The 17,561-nt window shown below is 40.5% G+C and overlaps 2 long non-coding RNA genes across 7 annotated transcripts in view; one reads left to right on the top strand and one right to left on the bottom strand.

The window, feature by feature from the left end:
- LOC117823694 overlaps positions 1–12,475 on the bottom strand; it is a 74,764-nt gene extending 62,289 nt beyond the window's left edge. For 5 of the 6 annotated variants that reach the window (XR_004633474.1, XR_004633469.1, XR_004633473.1 and 2 more), the window contains exons 1-2: positions 12,206–12,474; positions 11,938–12,109 (exon numbers count right to left, since the gene is read on the bottom strand). This is a non-coding gene — a long non-coding RNA (uncharacterized LOC117823694). Of the gene's footprint in view, positions 1–11,937; positions 12,110–12,205 lie in introns of all 6 variants that reach the window. The other variant, XR_004633471.1, reaches the window with a different exon arrangement.
- A 518-nt stretch (positions 12,476–12,993) lies between these two features.
- On the top strand, positions 12,994–17,263 carry LOC117823696. Its single transcript, XR_004633475.1, has 3 exons — positions 12,994–13,094; positions 15,003–15,123; positions 16,904–17,263. It is a non-coding gene; the product is annotated as an uncharacterized LOC117823696 (long non-coding RNA).
- Positions 17,264–17,561: the final 298 nt, after the last annotated feature.

Below are 17,561 nucleotides of genomic sequence, written 5' to 3'. Positions count from 1 at the left end.
TCATATCCTCCATAAAACTGTCCAATTATCTGTTCATGAGCTGAGGGGAGGATATGTATGCATGTGAGTGAAAGCATGCCCAACAGTGCCACCTAGCCCTTCAGAGCAGGGGGGAGCATGTTTCAATATGTGCCTCTGTTTTTTCTCTGTGTCAGTTTTTTGATCCACGAGGAAACTGCTTCAAACTCTGTGATTATTTTGCTTTTCAAATTGACTTTTCAACAATTTTGGTGCCTTACATTTGGCAGTTGTGATGGAAAATCTGCAATTTAGAGTCATTACATTTTGCCTTTTTTAATGATCAGGATGATAATAATAATTTCCTTTCGTCTGAAAACACAAAACCATGACATTTTCGTTGCGAAAATTTGAGTGAAATTCCAGCACAGCATATAATATGCATACCTTGTCAGCGGTGCAATATAATACCTCACTGTGAGCGAGTGAGTAATTTTTCGCTGTGTGAGTCTGAGTCTGAGCAGGGGAGTTATTCTCCGCCTGATAACTGCCAAAATAACAGCAGATAATTAGGCCCTTTAGAGCGCTGGGTGTCTCTTAACAAAGGCACCTGCGTTTCCTGTGGTGTTTGCCGTGCACCCCGAGTGATTGTCATTTTTAATCTAGCGCTCCCGCTGAGACTTCTTCTGCAGCAGCCTAGTCCGTAGGGTGCCATGGGTACCTGCATGGGAGTCATGCGGTCGTGCACGTGTGTGTGCATGCATGCATACACATGAATCCAGTTAGCTAAGTATGTGTCATGTGAATGCATGCAAACGCAGACATGTGTAAAAAAAAAAAACACATATACCTTTATGTTTATGTGCATGCGATGTTGGGTGTTTAAATCTGGCATTCTCCTCATAACTATGCTGTAATTGCCCACAAGTTAAAATGGTTGACATTAAAATTGACATCACGCCAGAGGTTAATGTTATCAGTCAGCCTCCGCAGAGGAAATTACTTCCCCAACAGTCAGGTTTGTGTAATCATAAATGTGGCTTACGCTCAGGATTGGCAACTTCAACTGCAAATGTTTGCAAATGTACAGGAACGATTTTCAGTTCATCTCAAAGAAATAATTTGTTCTGAACATCCTCCCTCATCTGACTGCTCTGACAAGAAACAGACACCCTCCTCCTCTTTTCCTCTTCTCCTCTCTCTCCGTGCCTCTTTTTCTCTCTCTCTCTCTTCTCCCAATAAAGAAACAAACAGAGAGCCAAATAAACCCGTTGCAATTCCTCTCCAGTGCAGCCATCCACATCCTGGACTGTGCCAGGTTGGGGAAATCATTGGAATTGTTTACCCCCTCACTCCACCCCCAATAACACCACAACCACACTCACACACACACACGCACACGCCTCCCATCTTCATCTCCCTCTCCTCCTCCTCCTTCTTCTTCTCCTCTACAAAATGAGATGCCCGTGTCTGATCGCCTGAGCCAATTTGCAGACCCATGTGGCACCCTTCCCTTCAGACCTGGGCATTGTGCCTCTCGCTCCCTGGCAAAGAGGCGAGGAATTATTTTTATCCCCCAAACACGCGGATATGCACCGATGATTTCAAATGCCTGCCTCGCACATTGTCAGGGATGATTTTGGCCAGGTGCCAAACCTATTATATTGATCTCTCTTTCTCTGTATTTCAATAGCCGCAGACAATACAGATTTACGGCAGAACATATTAGGGAAATAAAAAATCAGTCTCAGGCTCTAAACTGGCTGAAACTGATGGTATGCATTAGAGTGTTTGTGTGTCTGTGCATGATTATAAAGGTTTTTGCAAATTTTGCAAGCAATACTCTCAGGTTTGGTAGCCTAACATCCAGTGTTTTTATTCGATAAGCTAATACGAGGCTCCTCAGATCAAACGTCTAATTACATCCCGACATATTCTGATCGTGTCATCACATATCATAACATTAGAGCCATTATTTCTTTCCACCTCAGCTTATTGCTTTGGCATCTAGATCTTTCTCCTTGGAGTGCGGCGCTGGCACGTCAGCTCTGGCTTTGGTTGGAAACGATGAGACCTCCGATGTTTGCCGAGGTACACACGGGAATATTCAAATGTTGAAACTGGCAGGGAAACGGGCTGTCAGCTAATGAGCGTGTCTACGAGAAAATGATTTGGTTGTTTCCTGAGAGGGAAATCACAGAGAATGGCTAAATGGGAAGCCCCTCCAAAGAGACTCTGCAGAGGCTCGGTGTGTGTATGGTGGCAAGGCCGTGTTGGGAGGCCGGCGGGTTGGATGAACATGGTCTGTCTGCCTCGGTGCCAATGTCATTAGTGCCGAGGACTGAGAACGACCACCGTGTCCCTTTTGATTGCCATTAGAGCCTGGAGCCAAACAAAGGAGCAAACAAAAGGCCCTGAATAGACTTGGAGTGGAGGTCATGCCAGGCACAGGGAGACTTCAACAGCACAGCCTTTGGTGTTCTCTAGACCAGCAATTTTCAGCCCGCTTGGCACCACGGAGCACTTTAACAAGGCTAAGCATACTGTATCAATCATGCACAGTAAATGGATTGATCACACACAGTTGAACATTTCGAATAAAACCCTCCTGGCTGATCCTATAAAGAGAGAATATAAAATATAAACAAAGCTCTTTTATGTGAGGAAACAATGTGTGATGGTGATGTTGTTTCAGTCCTACAGGGATAATCATTTTGTTTGATTCTGTCTCAACCTTTGAGCTAAATCTCAATTAACATGTTAGAGGTACCCTGCAGGTACCCTCATGCTCTGCCATCACACACATATGCACACACACACACACACACATACACAAACATGCAAACATATGAGAACAGGGGTTACATGATACACATCTCATCCAACTGGGAGGGCAGTAAAACAAGTCAAACATTGTTGGTAGATTGAACAAAGTTATTAAAAATTTAAAGACACAGTGGGTAGATTTTAAGGACAGAAAGAAGAACAGACTTTGTAGAAATTATTCTGTACGTTTTTTATTTCTCATTTCAATATTTTTGAGTAAGCCAGACTCAGTTACAGGTACAGTGTGTAGAAATGTGAATATTTAATGGTATCTAGCAGTCAGGTTCAATACTGAAACACTTTGAAGTTGTGGTAGTGACATTGAGCTTTTAGGACAAGAAGCTCACTAATATGTTTACTTCACACTGTACCTTTAATAAGCATGACATCACAAACCTCTGCACACAAATCAGATTGAAGCAATATATTGAGCTTAATAAGTATTGGGTTTGGGTTTTTTTTGGATTATGTTGCCAGCATGTTAACTCATACATAACTTGAATTCAAATTCTGAATTTGAATTTATTGAAAGGGTTGGCCCCTCGACATCCAGCATCTTACATTCAAAGGGGCCCATGGACATATACGTGACATAAAACACAACCAAATACAGCATTTCATTACACACAGACAATCTGCTCCCCCTCACCCACTCATACCCCCAGGACTCAGCTCAGCAGAGATAATACGACACCCCGGCCATATGGTTTATCATCAGTGTGTATGGCACATGTAAGCTGAAATAGTGAGTATACAAGATCTAAGTGAAAACCATCTGTTTTTTAGATAAAAGAGCTGTGTAGAAATAATCAATCAGTATCAATAAGTGTTGCTGATGGTCTTGCTTACTTTTGTGGGTCATATTATTAGTATTAGAATTAGTATATATTTCAGTGTTTTATTACCAGATAAAAACTCCTCACAGGAGCTTTAACTTTGATTATTGCGTATTAACTTTTGTTTATTATATCAGGTGCTTTAAACCCAGACTTAACCTTATCACACATGAAATGCATCTTTTTATGGACCTTGTCAGCATCCCAATCCTAATGAGCGGCTCTGTGCATATTCCTCTGACCTGACTAACACAGCAGCCAGGCTTGGTCAGCCTTGACGTTGAACAAATGTCCACATTATTGCCATTGGTTTCACTTAATTTGCTGTGCAAATTTACTGCCCCTGTGAAATAATATGAAATCTCCATGAGCTACAAGTAAAAAGCTTCATCAACCTCTAATAGAGTGATAAAACCCTTCCCTGAGCAAACTGTACGATTCATTCAGGGATGAACGTTGAAAATCTGCAGTCTTACATACACAAAGACAATGAGCTCAACTCCAATTATACTTTAAATATTAAGTTTAATTTAAAACAGTTTTTGGTTTCTTAAACCATGTTTCCTCTCTCTGGTTTCTTAGGGTCAAACTAATAGTTGGATTTAACTATCAGGTAAAACAAGGGTTTCACAAACTGAGTATTAATCATACTGAGAGCAGCTTACAGACTTTAAGAGCTGATGGTCGGCCGATTAACGGCATTTTGTCATAATCGGCATCGGCCAAACACTTGCTTACATGGTTGATTAAAAAAATACACAAATAATGTCTGCAGACACTGCAGGCAGCCTTGTCAGTGCTATTGCTGGTAAGTAACGTTAACTTCCCCTTCAATGATATTACGTTTTCCCATCCTAAATTACAGCATATCAAATCGAAAATAGGTACTGGCTGCTGTTTAATAAAAATTATGTTATGATGTATAGAATAAGTCAGTTCAGGCATCTGACATAAATATCAGTCATGTTCTGAACTCTGTAGCATTACCCAATGTGTTTTTATTGTTCACTAATCAATTAAAAACCAATCTAAAAAATGTTTCCAGCTAAAATAAAGTATACAAGATTAATGTGCATGGAATAATGGATGTCATTATTATTAAATTGTTGTATTTAGCAAATGCAACAAAAAACAAATCCAGCAACGGGCGCGGATTTGGCCTAATGGTAAATCGCACGCCCATGTAGCTGTTGGCCCAGGTTTGATTCAAGCCTGCGGCCCCTTCCCTACATGTCACTCCCCCACTCTCTCCTTGCTTCCAGCTCTATCCACTGTCCTCTCTTCTCTAATAAAAGGTGCAAAAACCCCCAAAAGTGATTTTTTAAAAACCAAAAATCAAGCAACATGATATTGGCAAAAAACATCAGCCAGTGTTATTTAATTAACAGCATCAGCCCTTGAAAAACTGATGCTGGTCGATCACTACCCATGTTGACTGCTTCACCTAAACCTGTTATTCAGGTTACAAAGCGTCAACCTCTGGCTCTGTAAAATACAGCTGAAGTGTCCACTTAAGGCTGGCACCGAAAGTCAAGGAAAAGCTGTTAGAGCTTATTTTTGCAGAACAAATTAAATATGTTTGCAGCCTCATACAAAAAAATGTTTAGGTTTCTATACCTCATTTCTTCATTCTTAACTTTTTTATGGGGTTTACATTTTTATAACTTATCTGCTTTGATTGTATTAAGAGCTAAGCATACTTGCCTGTGATTAAAGATGAGTTGACTGTAGCCGTTTGCTGTGTTGCCTGGGGCCTCAGCTGCACCTTGCCGGTTTCTAGATTAACTGTAAATTAGTCTCCATTTCCAATATGGTGACCACCATCTTTAGGCCTCATACAGTAAGTGACGTAACTGAGCCCAAGTTTTATAAAGTCTTTGGGTGTTTATTGTGCCCTTTTAGTACAACAGACAATTTTAACAGTGAATGATGCAGCTTTTAATTTTATGTCTTGTAATGAGTGCACATTAGGGGTTAAAAAGAAGAGTATGTGGACTTTTTCTTTATGGGCGTGATGCAACATGGTCTTTTTAATTTTTAGAAGTATTAAACATTTAAGTCCGAGCTCTCGGGCCTTACTCGGGTTTTTAAATGACATAATCTGTATTAAACTACACTTGTGGGGCCTCTTTATTCTGAATAACTGAGCTGTTGTATCATAGTTAGTGGTGTGTTGGCTAATGAGTAGCCAATCAAGACAAAATCTTATCCTGGTATAGATGGGAGTGGGATTTCTACACCTTTTTGGTTTCAAACAATACCTTGACTGTTTTCTTAAAAGGGAGTCCTGTCAGTGTGACGTAGCATATCAGAGTGTGTATAACCCCCAACATAGCCTGATTTGACGGGTTATCTTAAATGATCGTGTTTTCACTGACCTCTCTGTAACCTTTGCCCAGTCTTAAACCTCATTGTTTAGCCTTAAATTGTACTCCCTTGTTAAGGGAAACATCATGTGTTAATTGAGGTCAAATGTTTCAACACAAAGCATCACACTGATTTCATGTTGATATTTCTATCTCTTTTATAAGAGCACACAAGGTTTAAAAACCTCTAGGAGAGTTTCATCTGGAGAAATGTTGCTTTCTGAGATAGCTCAAAGACACGAGGATGAAAAGTTCAATCTGTCACCTTTTAAAGTGACCTCAACTATCTTAAGCTTCAAGTAGTTCAAGAGGTGTTAAGTCATTTATTCAGCTCTTCAACATTTCAAGATGTTTGTAAATGTGAAGATTACCAACTAAGCAGCCCATTAGCTGGAGATACTTTGTGGTATTCATGTTGGTGTGTGACTCCTTGCATCTGTTCCTGCACAGGATTTCTTTCCCCGATCCCATAAGGCTCCTCTGGCGGGCGTCCCATCAGAAGTTGTCTCTTGAATGAGAGACGGCTCGATGGTGCTCAGATGGAGTGAGTATTGTCAGAGGAGCTGCATGTGACTAATCAGGGCTGGGCTCGGCTCCCTGCTTTCCCCCCAAACCATATTCTGCTGATTCAAAAGGCCGCTGAGACTTAATGGAAAAGTATGATGAGGCCATCAGAGAAAGTCAAGATGTACCGTGACTCATATCCCTTTGGTTGATGTCCAAGAAAATATGTATCAACAGAGCCTTTGAAAGTTACTATGAGATACCTTATTTAATGTAGATACACAATTGATTGATCCACACTGGTGCCTAAAGTCAGCGACAAACCAAAAGATCAAACATATAAGCGACTGATATCTAACAAGCCGTCTCTCTTTCTGTTTCTTCTGCCTCCTGCCATAAGCTCCCCTTCTACCTGTCTCTATCTTTTTCCTCACTACCTTTTTATCTCTTCCTTCTCTCTCTCTGGTCACTTTCTGCCTTTGCTTCGTGCCTGCACACACATAAAATGGAGAGCAGCGGTGAGGTTCCAATTCAGAACTCATTTGTGGTGCTGCCGGCCCCCTACCCGCTCAGCAGTTGCCGAGGGGACCCAGGGGAGCCCTATCACAGCTCTATATGCAAATGTCCTTGCACCTGGACAACAGCGTGGGCATGCTGGGACCGGGAGCTTATTTATGCAAATCTCAGGGAGACAGTCACAGCACACAACACAGAGCCGGCCACAGACACTGGTGGCCATATCTCCCCGCCAGCACATCAACTAGTAGCAAAAACGATGGAAAAATGAAAGATTTGGACCAAGTTGTGAAAGAGGAAATGGGGAGTGACACAGTCTGGGAGATAGGTGTAAATAAAATGTATGGATGTTCAGTATGCACACATTCTTGTAGTTTTTTCCTGTATTTTATAAAAGTCTCTCAACTTACTTTCTGGGATATGACAGCACATGTCTGTGCAACAACCAATGTTTGAGATAATTGATGAAAAGCTAGATTTTGTTGCGTATTTGTCTTCTTGCATGACACACAGTAAGATGTAAGAGACCGCACACATGAACGCGCACCACAAAGGTTTTGTTTACCACCACAACAGTGCTGACAAGAGGCAATAACACTGAATGTGTTAAAGCGCTCCACGGCGAAAGGAGAACAAAACCAATCTTTGTGTCTCAGCTGGCCCTGCCTCCCGACTGGGCCGCACCACTGTGCGAGACATCACACAGGAAAACGCTCCCTCTCCGCACACAACAGGCCACATTAATGTGCAAATGTATGCAAGGAAATTTCAGAAAAGCCGAAATTACTGAGCCAAATGAGGTAGCTGCACTCAAATTGTTGGGATTATGAATAATTACCAAACGTTGCATGGAACTTTCCTCAATTTCCTGTGAAACAATGACTTCAGTGGTTTAATTGAGGAAAATCCAAACGTGGTGTGAAGTTATTGTTTTCCAGTGATGGAGGTAGAAGCTACCTTTGCCAATTTTCATATGCTGAATCAGGGGACATGAAGGAGACTGTAATGGTGTTCAATTTTGCTTTGTTTCTCTTAAACTTCAAGTATGGTCTGTTGTCTCTTTGTGAAACTTGCCAGTTCTCAGGCAGAAATTACTCTCATCTGTTTGTAGGTGGAAAAGGCTTCTTCTGCTTACCTGGGACAAATGTTTTCTAAAAACAAAAACCAATGAAGTTCCATACTTCTCTAAGACATAGTTTAGAGTTGTTGCACAAATGTAAGTATTTGTTCTTTTAGTTAAATTAAGAAATCACAATTCAGCTATGAACTTCTGATTAATCAAATATGGTGGCATTAGTTCACTACCTTCACACAATGTAATGGAATGACTCCCTGCTTTCATGGGAGACGTGCCTAGTGCTTATCGATGTCTGAACCCATCTGATGACAATTAAGTCTCTGTAAACAATAACAAACCTTTGGCAGGGTGAACAAAAAAGAGACTTAAATAGACTGAAATATCTTCCTCTTTCACGCATGGCCTTTGTTTCAGTCCAACAAACAACTTCAGGGTTGATGATTGTCAGCATTTGAGTGTCAATGTTTTGATGCACTTACATATGGATAATTGTTGGGTGATGTTAAAGGGAAATCTTAATTTAAAGACAGTTCCCTACTTTAGCTCTTCAGATGAACTGTTAACCTGTATACAGCCAATGCCCCCTGAAACCCAAGAAGACATTACTTCTCCAACTACAACCCAAAACCCTGACCCACATTTATTAATTACTGGAGGGAAGGTGAGTGTTAGCTTGGTGCTAACCTAGCTAATACCACAACATCAGTGGGAACTGATGATTAACCTCTACCAAAAGAGCAATTAATACAGTCCCTTCTCTCTTAAACACTCCCAATCCATGACACTCACCTCTCTCAAACACCAGGTTTTAGCTATCATGTTTATTGGGGGAGTGACTTTGTTGGGGGGGTTAAAATAAGTTAGAATTTTGAACTTTCAAAATGTAGCTTGCTGTCAAAGGTCTTCCAAAGTTCCTTTCCCCAAACTTAGTTTGTTGTCTTCATTGAGCCTGCTAACATTGTAAGCTTTGAAACACTGCCTGACAGATTGTTAAATCTCTCTGTCTCATTACTATTTCAACCAATGTTAAAAATGACCTTAAGTAAGTCACATAGGCAATGTGATATTTAGCTAAATACTGATGGGATGTTATTATTAATGAGAAGCTAATCTTATTTTTAAGGTAACTTGGCTAACTCTTCAAATGGACAATGACATCCAGCTAACATCTGTACAGCGAAGGCCTGGGATTGTATAAATTATGTGGTGGATTGTCATCTCTGCAATCCAAGTGAATACTTTACAACACTTACCCAAAGCTCACAAATTATGTGCTCCCATTGTATGGTCCTTGTCATAACATAAGCACTCACTTCAACAATAAATATTTAGTACAATCATCATCTTTCTGGTGTGTCAACAAAAACTGGAAATGTAGAAGCTTCTTCAATGTGTGATTTGTGGTCGAGCTGTTGCTTTGGATTGGACTGCACAGCTGGTCATCATGTTATTGCTGATCGGTGTATATCTATGTGTCTTTTGTTGTCCACATCATGTGGTGTGAAGTTGGGGAACCCACAACACTTTTTTCTTTTTTTTTTCCAAATTGTGTTTTTGGGCATTTAGGCCTTTTATGGATAGGACCGCTGAAGAGAGACAGGAAATGTGGGGAGAAGAGAGTGGGGGAGGACATGCAGTAAATGCTCGAGGCTGGATTCAAACCCACGACTTCTGCAACGAGGACTATAGCCTCTATACATTGGGCACGTGCTTAGACCGCTAGGCCAACGGTGCCCCATCCACAACATTTTTGATATGCCAGAAATCTATCTGCCAGTTTGGGAGTAGTTTATCGGGCCATAATCAGACCTCATGCCCATCGAACACTGAACGGCTAATCACGAAATTTAGCAGATAATTTAGCCTGACTTCAAATGAGTTGTGTGGTCCAAAAGTCAGGTCAGATTCAGATTCAACTTCCACAGTCAGTACTAGGGATGTAAATTTCAAGTATTTTCCGTGATTGATCATTGGAGATGTTAACGATCAATTACCGATTAATCATTAAACAAAACGTAAACTTTTTCCATGTCAAAAACAAAGCCAAATGCGTTTTTCCCCCTGAATCAAATTTTCCTTTACGACACATGTATATTACTGATAGTATTGAACAGCTGTGGATCGTATTGAGACGTTCAAAACGTTAAACACGCTGAATATCAATGTGTGGAGCAGCTCATGATCTCAACGGACATACAGTCATTACAGTGAAAGCTCAGACTACAACAAGGGAACTGAACAGAGACATATTTCAGACTCATAGTGTCCAGTTTTCTGTCTACTCGTTCTTATTGAGAAAAATAAGCATGTGAACGCGGTCAGGTGTCAGCCGGGAGCGCAACCGGGTCATAATCAGTCCGTTGGCGGCGAGAAAAAGCGCTCGTGGAGACCTGTCACTCAGCCGCAGCCCCCAGCTGAGCGTCTCAACACAACACCTGTAGTCAGCTGATTCACATCGAAACATGCTTTAAACTTAAAACACCTCCCTGATAGCTGAACGAAATATAAGACCACATGATGTTTGTTCCACATGATATTAAATCGAAACAAAAAAATGTGTTGGAGTGAGTTCTTAACAATCAATTCATCGATAATCGATTAATTGTTGACATCTCTAATTGTTACATTTGCATGCACAGTTAAGTCAAGCTACAGTTATAACTCCACAGGCAGTGTGATGTGACTACTGTCCTTGTCCTAGTAACAAGCTTCAGGCAAGAACCGATTTACAGACTAAAGTATATCTGCAAGGTATGTGCCTCCATTACAGTAGGTGGCAATACGTCACCTTTTAGCTAGTTACTATTTAACCTTTTCCTGTCTTACCTATTTTGTCAATTAACAAAACTATAAACAAACAAGTTAGCAACGGCTAACTGGTTGTTCGTCAAACGGGGAAACTATGTACAACTCTATAGCTCGGTACCGTATGTTGTTCTCATACACAACTCTGTTTGTTTACCACAAAAATACATACATTTAACAACTCTTCATACACCTTAGCATGGAAGATGAGTTTGAACGATTTCTACTAATACTTAAACCATGCATTCAAAATAACTGATTCAATATAAGATTCTGCCTAGGGTGCAGAGAAGCCAAGGTAACATACTATTTTAGCTAAAGGTTAATGTGAGCAATACATAACTCCCATGCTGTAGTAAAACCACTCTGCTGTCTCTTCTGCACAATCTACGACAAACAAAAGGAATACTGTACCACCAACCAGGTTCAAATGTTATAAGAAATGTATTTTTAAACCATGAACAAATAATGAAAATGTCAATGAAATATTAATACCCAGGATTTTATAACCTCAGTCTATTGCAAGGGTTCCCTAACTTTTTAGCCTGCGACCCCCAAAATATGCCACAGACTTGCAACCCCCAGTGTACCTCAAAGGGATTTAATGTGGCTTCATCTAGCTGATCTGCAGAAAATAAGCCTACCTACATGAGCATGTGGCTGTGTTTCCTTCTCCTTTATGCACTAACCTGCTGCTACTGATGCTTTTGATGATTAACTGTTCACTCACCCTAAACTTAGGAGTCATCTGGCAAAAAGAAAGGCTGAAAACTCATTACATTTTCTATTTTCAAGGTTTTATTTCAAGCTTAGCTAGTATTTTTGTCAATATTATTTACTGTAATTGGTAAAATGTACCATTTTTAGGAAAAAAAAACATTCTTAAAGACATCCCTCGACCCTCCATTTGTGTCTCACGACCCCCCAGGGGATCCCGACCCACACTTTGGGAACCCCTGGTCTATTGGTACCATATGTATGCGAGCATGTTGGAGCTCATAGGAGTCATTTGTTTGTTTATCCTTTGTAAATGGTTGTCAGTACTCACGGTGCTTTTAATACTCAAAAGATGTGGTCAGTTGCAACTCTGATGTCCCGAGCTGTCCCACTTGTGTGATGATGAACACTCCCATGGCAGGTACGCATAGCCAGCCGTCTGTCTCCTCCCCTGCAGAGACCAGTCCTGAGCACTTCACTGCACTGTCACCCCTGGGTCAGATCTGAAGCACACCATTCAAAACACACAGTCAACATTAAACTTTGTGACTGTTTTGACCAAAGTGTCAGATTATAACTCTGAATAGTCTTTGACTTACTCAAAACTAGGTGCAGAAGTATGGTTCCTCCGACACAGCTAGCAACTGCTTTGGCTAATTAGCAACAACTCACCACGTGGTAATTTCAACAACTTTACATGTCGATCTCCAGATTCCCTCTTCACACTCACTCCTGTCCCACCCCTCTCACACGATAGGCTAGGAAAAGGTAGGTGACCAGTGACAGGCTCTTCCTCCCTGACTGACACCTGTCTAAAAAAGTCAAACAACTTAGCAGTGCATGACAGGTTCAAGGACAGCTCAAAATTTACAGCTTCTAACCTGACAGTATAATAAACAATACAGTTAGGAACTAGTTTTGCACTGAATTATACATTTTAACCTTTTAATTACAACAATAAAATGTAAAGCAAATGTACAATGAATACATTTTATCAAGGTACTACATGTATGATACAATATAGCTTTGTCTCATTCTTCTTCTGTTGAGGTTTTGTTTACTGTTCAGCCAGAGGGCCTAGACCAGTTTGGATCTGATAGCAATCTATAAATACAAGAGGAATTGATCCCATACAGCATTATCTCGGGATGTCAGTCCAACTTAGAGAAATTCACCTTAGTGCGATTTCAGCCAGACTAATACTGTATGTTAAAATGTATTTTAAAAGTCTAGTTTTAGTGGGACCAACTTACGTAATCAATTGTATTAACATCATGTAAATGTACTGACTATGTGCCTGGCCTAACACCTCTAAATGGCAAGGTGCGGCTAACATATTTGAAGCAAACACTGCATTAAGAAAATTATATTGACTTCTTTTTTCTCCAGCCAACTCTGCTAACTGAAACATTCAGGCGAACATCACCAGGACCTCCTCGTTCAAGGAAAAGGCTTCCCATATGTCAGGAGCTTGACAGACTATAACAGGTAAGATGGAGGTGTTTTTATGGTAATCAGACCGGTATCTAGCTGTGCTTTAAACAGCAGTGGTCATAAGTGCTGTAACTTAGCCAGAGAACAATGCACCAGCCTGGAGGCTGACTGTCAGCTTTGATGCTCTGATCACCAGGATACAGCCTCTTACCTTCTGTTTCCAGAAAGTAGAAAAGAGACAAGAGACAAGGTGGTTAATAATGATGGCTTACGACTCTTTGTGGTTTGATTGAGAGCAGCAACAAACACGGATATGACGTAAGCTGCTTTAAAAAATGTAGATGAGTCCACCATGAAAGCAGATGAAAGGAGCCTTTGGTGATGTGGACCAAGAAGAGAAATGTCAGAGAAGAAAATGACTTCAAGAAATAGGTAGAAAAGGGAGGGGATGGGGATGAAGGGGGGCTAGGACGGCTGTTGTTATTGTGTTTGATGTAGTGCTTGACAAGAGAGAGAGTTTAGAAATCCTTGTGTAGTACGAGGCAGAGGAAGAGAGGGTTCATTTAAATGCATGCTCACTCAGGGCCCATACGGAGTGGGTGTCTGTTGAGAATTCATCATGGCCTTACTGATAAAGCCTCAGCCTCTTAGCGAGGGGAAAGGAGAGACAGATCACTCTCTTGAGGTGAGATTGCCTCGTGGATGGACACTTGTTATGTAGAAATACACAACCCTGACGGATATTACCATGGCACTTTCGGACTGGTTAGTCATCCCTCCATCCTCCATCCATCCATCCATCCATTCCACCATTTCCCTGGGTTGGATATGAAGTACTCTTTGGGGACCATAAGCTGCAGACTGCATTCATTATTATAGCTTCACCACAATTAGGAGGAAAGTTTTCAGTGAGAGAGAAAGGTATCTATATTTTCTTTACCCAGCCTCAATCTGTTCAAGCTAAATGCAACATGTTAAAACATTCACATTTATACATTTATTAGCAGCTTTTAAAACTCTATAACCCACTTATGCTATATGCATCCTTTTAGCTCAAGTACGTGTGTATGTTCCCCACTACAGTTGCATTTATTTTTCATTAGGCCATTTGGGGAGTGTTACATGAAACCGCAAATGACCAAAATGACATGTCACTAAATAAGTAAAAGATGCTGCTTGTAAGCCAGCAGTTGTTTATTAACAGGAGAAAGAGAGCAACATTCAGAGGTCTGGAGTTCTTTTGGTCCTGAAATCCAATATTCAGTGTCCTTTCAGCTCAGCTCTTTTATCAACTCCTGCCTGAAAGATAATAGCAGGCTTGTAATCTGCTCCATGTAAAACATTGTTTTGAGCTACTCAGTAACTTTTTTCATTTGTGGACTCAAGAGATCGAGGATGTCTAAAATGTGTCACGTACTGTACATGTGATTGATGAAAACAGTGAGCATAAACCACGTGGTGAGGCTGCATACCAAAACAATGAGCTTAAAGATGCTAAAATGATACATTGCTACATAATGCTACAGAGCTCAGGTTGACTGCTGACACTTAAAGTAGTTCTTTGGTTCAACACGGTGACATACAGCATTTTGATCCATTGTATCTGTACATAATATTTTCATTTGTGCAGTTGGCAAGACTGGCAACATCTTTGAGCATTGACAATATGTTACATATAGCAGCTAACAGCATGTGTGAGTGTTATAATGAGCTCTTACTTAACTTCATATCAAGATATCTTTTTCTAGCATAAAACAGATGTTTTCCAGCTTAGCTGGGCTTAACAGATTCAATCAGTATCAGATGGAAGCTGTCTTAACACATGGTTAAATTAAAAATACCTATGTAGGCTATAACTATCCATTTTATTTTGAAATTGCAACCTACAGATGTAAAAACACTTATTCAAAGACTTCTGAAACAAATGTATTAATAATTTACTGGTGTTATTTGTTCCAACAGCTGTAAACATTACAGGAATATTCAACCCGACCAACATATTTCAATGACACATCATTCAGCTTTGAGGAGCAATTAGCACAAATCTGCAAACACAGGACAGGAGAACAATGGACCTTTGGAGGTAAGTGGTGAGCATGTGTGTGTTTGTTTATGTGCATGTTACAGTTTTTCACCTGCATGTTCAAAAAGGACTTTACTGTAGTAAAAAAAAAGTGACATGAAACTCCTCTTTGACTCTAAGTTTTTCCTTATACCGTTGAGAATACATCATGCTATGAATGTAGCAAATACATTTGTGTAAAGAGGTATATGTCATGGACACTTAATTTTTTAGGCATCAGTTCCATTACACAGTTTGTGGATCAATTTCTGCTATATCTACTGTAGTTGTTATCTTTCTTTTATAATCCAGACCAAATCAGTTCAAACTGGGCTCAACAGCATAACCTCAGTGATTAATTCTCATCAACAAGAGCAACACCATAGACAACCTGATCACACATATCAAATCATGTCCATCACATATCAGCTCTGTTGATGCTGTGGAAAACACCTCAGTTTCTGTTCACAGTCTAAGTTGGTGAACATTATTGCAAAAACAGAAGTATTCATCTCAGGCTGGACTTTAGAGTCAGGAAGTAATGACAGCTAACAGGCACAGATGTGAGAGCAGCCTGAGGAGCTATTAGACCCCAACCATCTCTGATTGGGAAAAGTGGACCAACTGCAAATCTCAGAGAGAAAGAGGAGCTGAATGAGGAAAGAAATGTCAACACAACGTTTGTGCAGAATGAATGAACACAACTGAATTTAAAAAAAAAAAAGCAGGCTAATGTTTAATGTGACAGTGAATTGAAATGTCCAGCTTAATGTCCATTCATCCTGCACAAAGGCTGATAAGAATTCTTATTATTTTCTTTTCATTTTTAAAAGTTGTTTTGGGGGGCATTTTTGTGTTTATTAATAGGACAGCTAAAGAGAGACAGGTAATGTGGGGTGTAGTAAGTGGGGGGACGACAAGCAACATGAGGTTGGGAGTCAAACCACAGACCACTGTGAAGAGGACTATTATCCTCTTTACATGGGGCATGCGCTCAAATTGCTAGGCCAATTGGTGCCTTATTTTTAGGCACTACAAATAAATCATCTTTGAAATCAACATTGTTTGTTGGCTAGTTCATTTTCACACATAAGCAGGATAATGTATAGTAAACAAACGGCTATGCAAGAATCCCAACAGAGTGAGCAAGACCCTGACCAGTATCTCACTATACATCATCTCCTACTTCCTTTGTTCGTTGTTCTATGAGTGGATTTTCTGCCATATTTTTTGTGTAAAACTACATGGTACTTGTATGAAAGGAACAACTGGCTGATTGTGAGCATACTTTGTGACAGCACTCTTTACCAAAGTATAGATTGTAACGCAGTTGTTATATAATGCAGGTGCAGGTGAGGTTGTTTCCAAGCTGAATCTGTTTTTGTTTGTTTGTTTGCTTGCTTGCTTGCTTGCTTGTTTGCTTGTTCTGGCAATTAGCTTCTGAACTTTCTTCACGTCCTTGGACAGAGCTGTTTTCCTGACATTCAGTGCCCTTCTGCAGAAGCCTTCTTTGCTCGATGCTGTGAAATGTCTGAACCAAAACAACTCTCTCCTCTGGTTCTCTGCGCTACAAACAGACTAAAAAAAGTCCAAACTTATACAAACACCTTCCATCTGCCTCCAGTCAGATCTCTGAAAAAGTTTCAGTTTTTTTGTATTTTTTTACATCTCTAATGTGTTAGAAGGCAAACTTTTTTGGAGAGCAGGGGGATTTGGGGGGCTGGCATGGCGGCGATGGTGGCGGTGTTGGTGAAGTAGGCAGCAATTAGCGTGTTGCTAATGAACTCCCTCTCATTATCAGTGAATCAACAGGCCTGTGCTAATTACGGTTAGCAGGACAGACTCCTCTCTCCCACTGCGACGGGCTTCAAGGTCCCTCCGGAGCTGCAACACACCGGATGGTCTGCCAGCAGCCACAGGTGCAAAGCACTCAGTGCCAATGTTAAAAACAGAACATAACACATGCACACACACAAACACAGGGTCTGACAAACGCACAAAACCAGGGACCAATACTCTCTCTGTCATGTTGTGGTCATCTCATGCAGGTGGCCCCATCACACAGCACTTTTTTTCATTACGTATTTGCCAGGAGTTAAAGTGCTGTTAACCCCTTTTCACCCAACTGTAAGCACCTGAGAGAGGAGTGTGTCAAAAACTTAAGTGGGGCTGTTAGAGGACCTCACCTGGACATTGTTAACTGCACACATTATTTTAGCAGTCATAGCTCTTTCAATATTTAAAGGATGATTTTGGTTTATCACATCTTGGGTCTTTTATTTTTGGCCATCATTCCAAAATCCTTATTCACCAAGTTAATTGCCCAAATCTGAGAACATGCCAACATCACTAAAAAGAAGCCAAACAGGGGCAGCTATCCAAAAGGTTTTAAAGCTGCATTATTAGATATTTTTATTCACAGATTAAAGATTGAGTTCATGGAAAAGATAATTCTACCT

The sequence above is a fragment of the Notolabrus celidotus genome, chromosome 13 (genome assembly GCF_009762535.1).
Source record: "Notolabrus celidotus isolate fNotCel1 chromosome 13, fNotCel1.pri, whole genome shotgun sequence".
In the NCBI taxonomy this organism is placed as follows: domain Eukaryota; kingdom Metazoa; phylum Chordata; class Actinopteri; order Labriformes; family Labridae; genus Notolabrus; species Notolabrus celidotus.
Note: the sequence above shows the minus strand (reverse complement) of the source record. Positions and strands in the feature narration are given on the sequence as shown.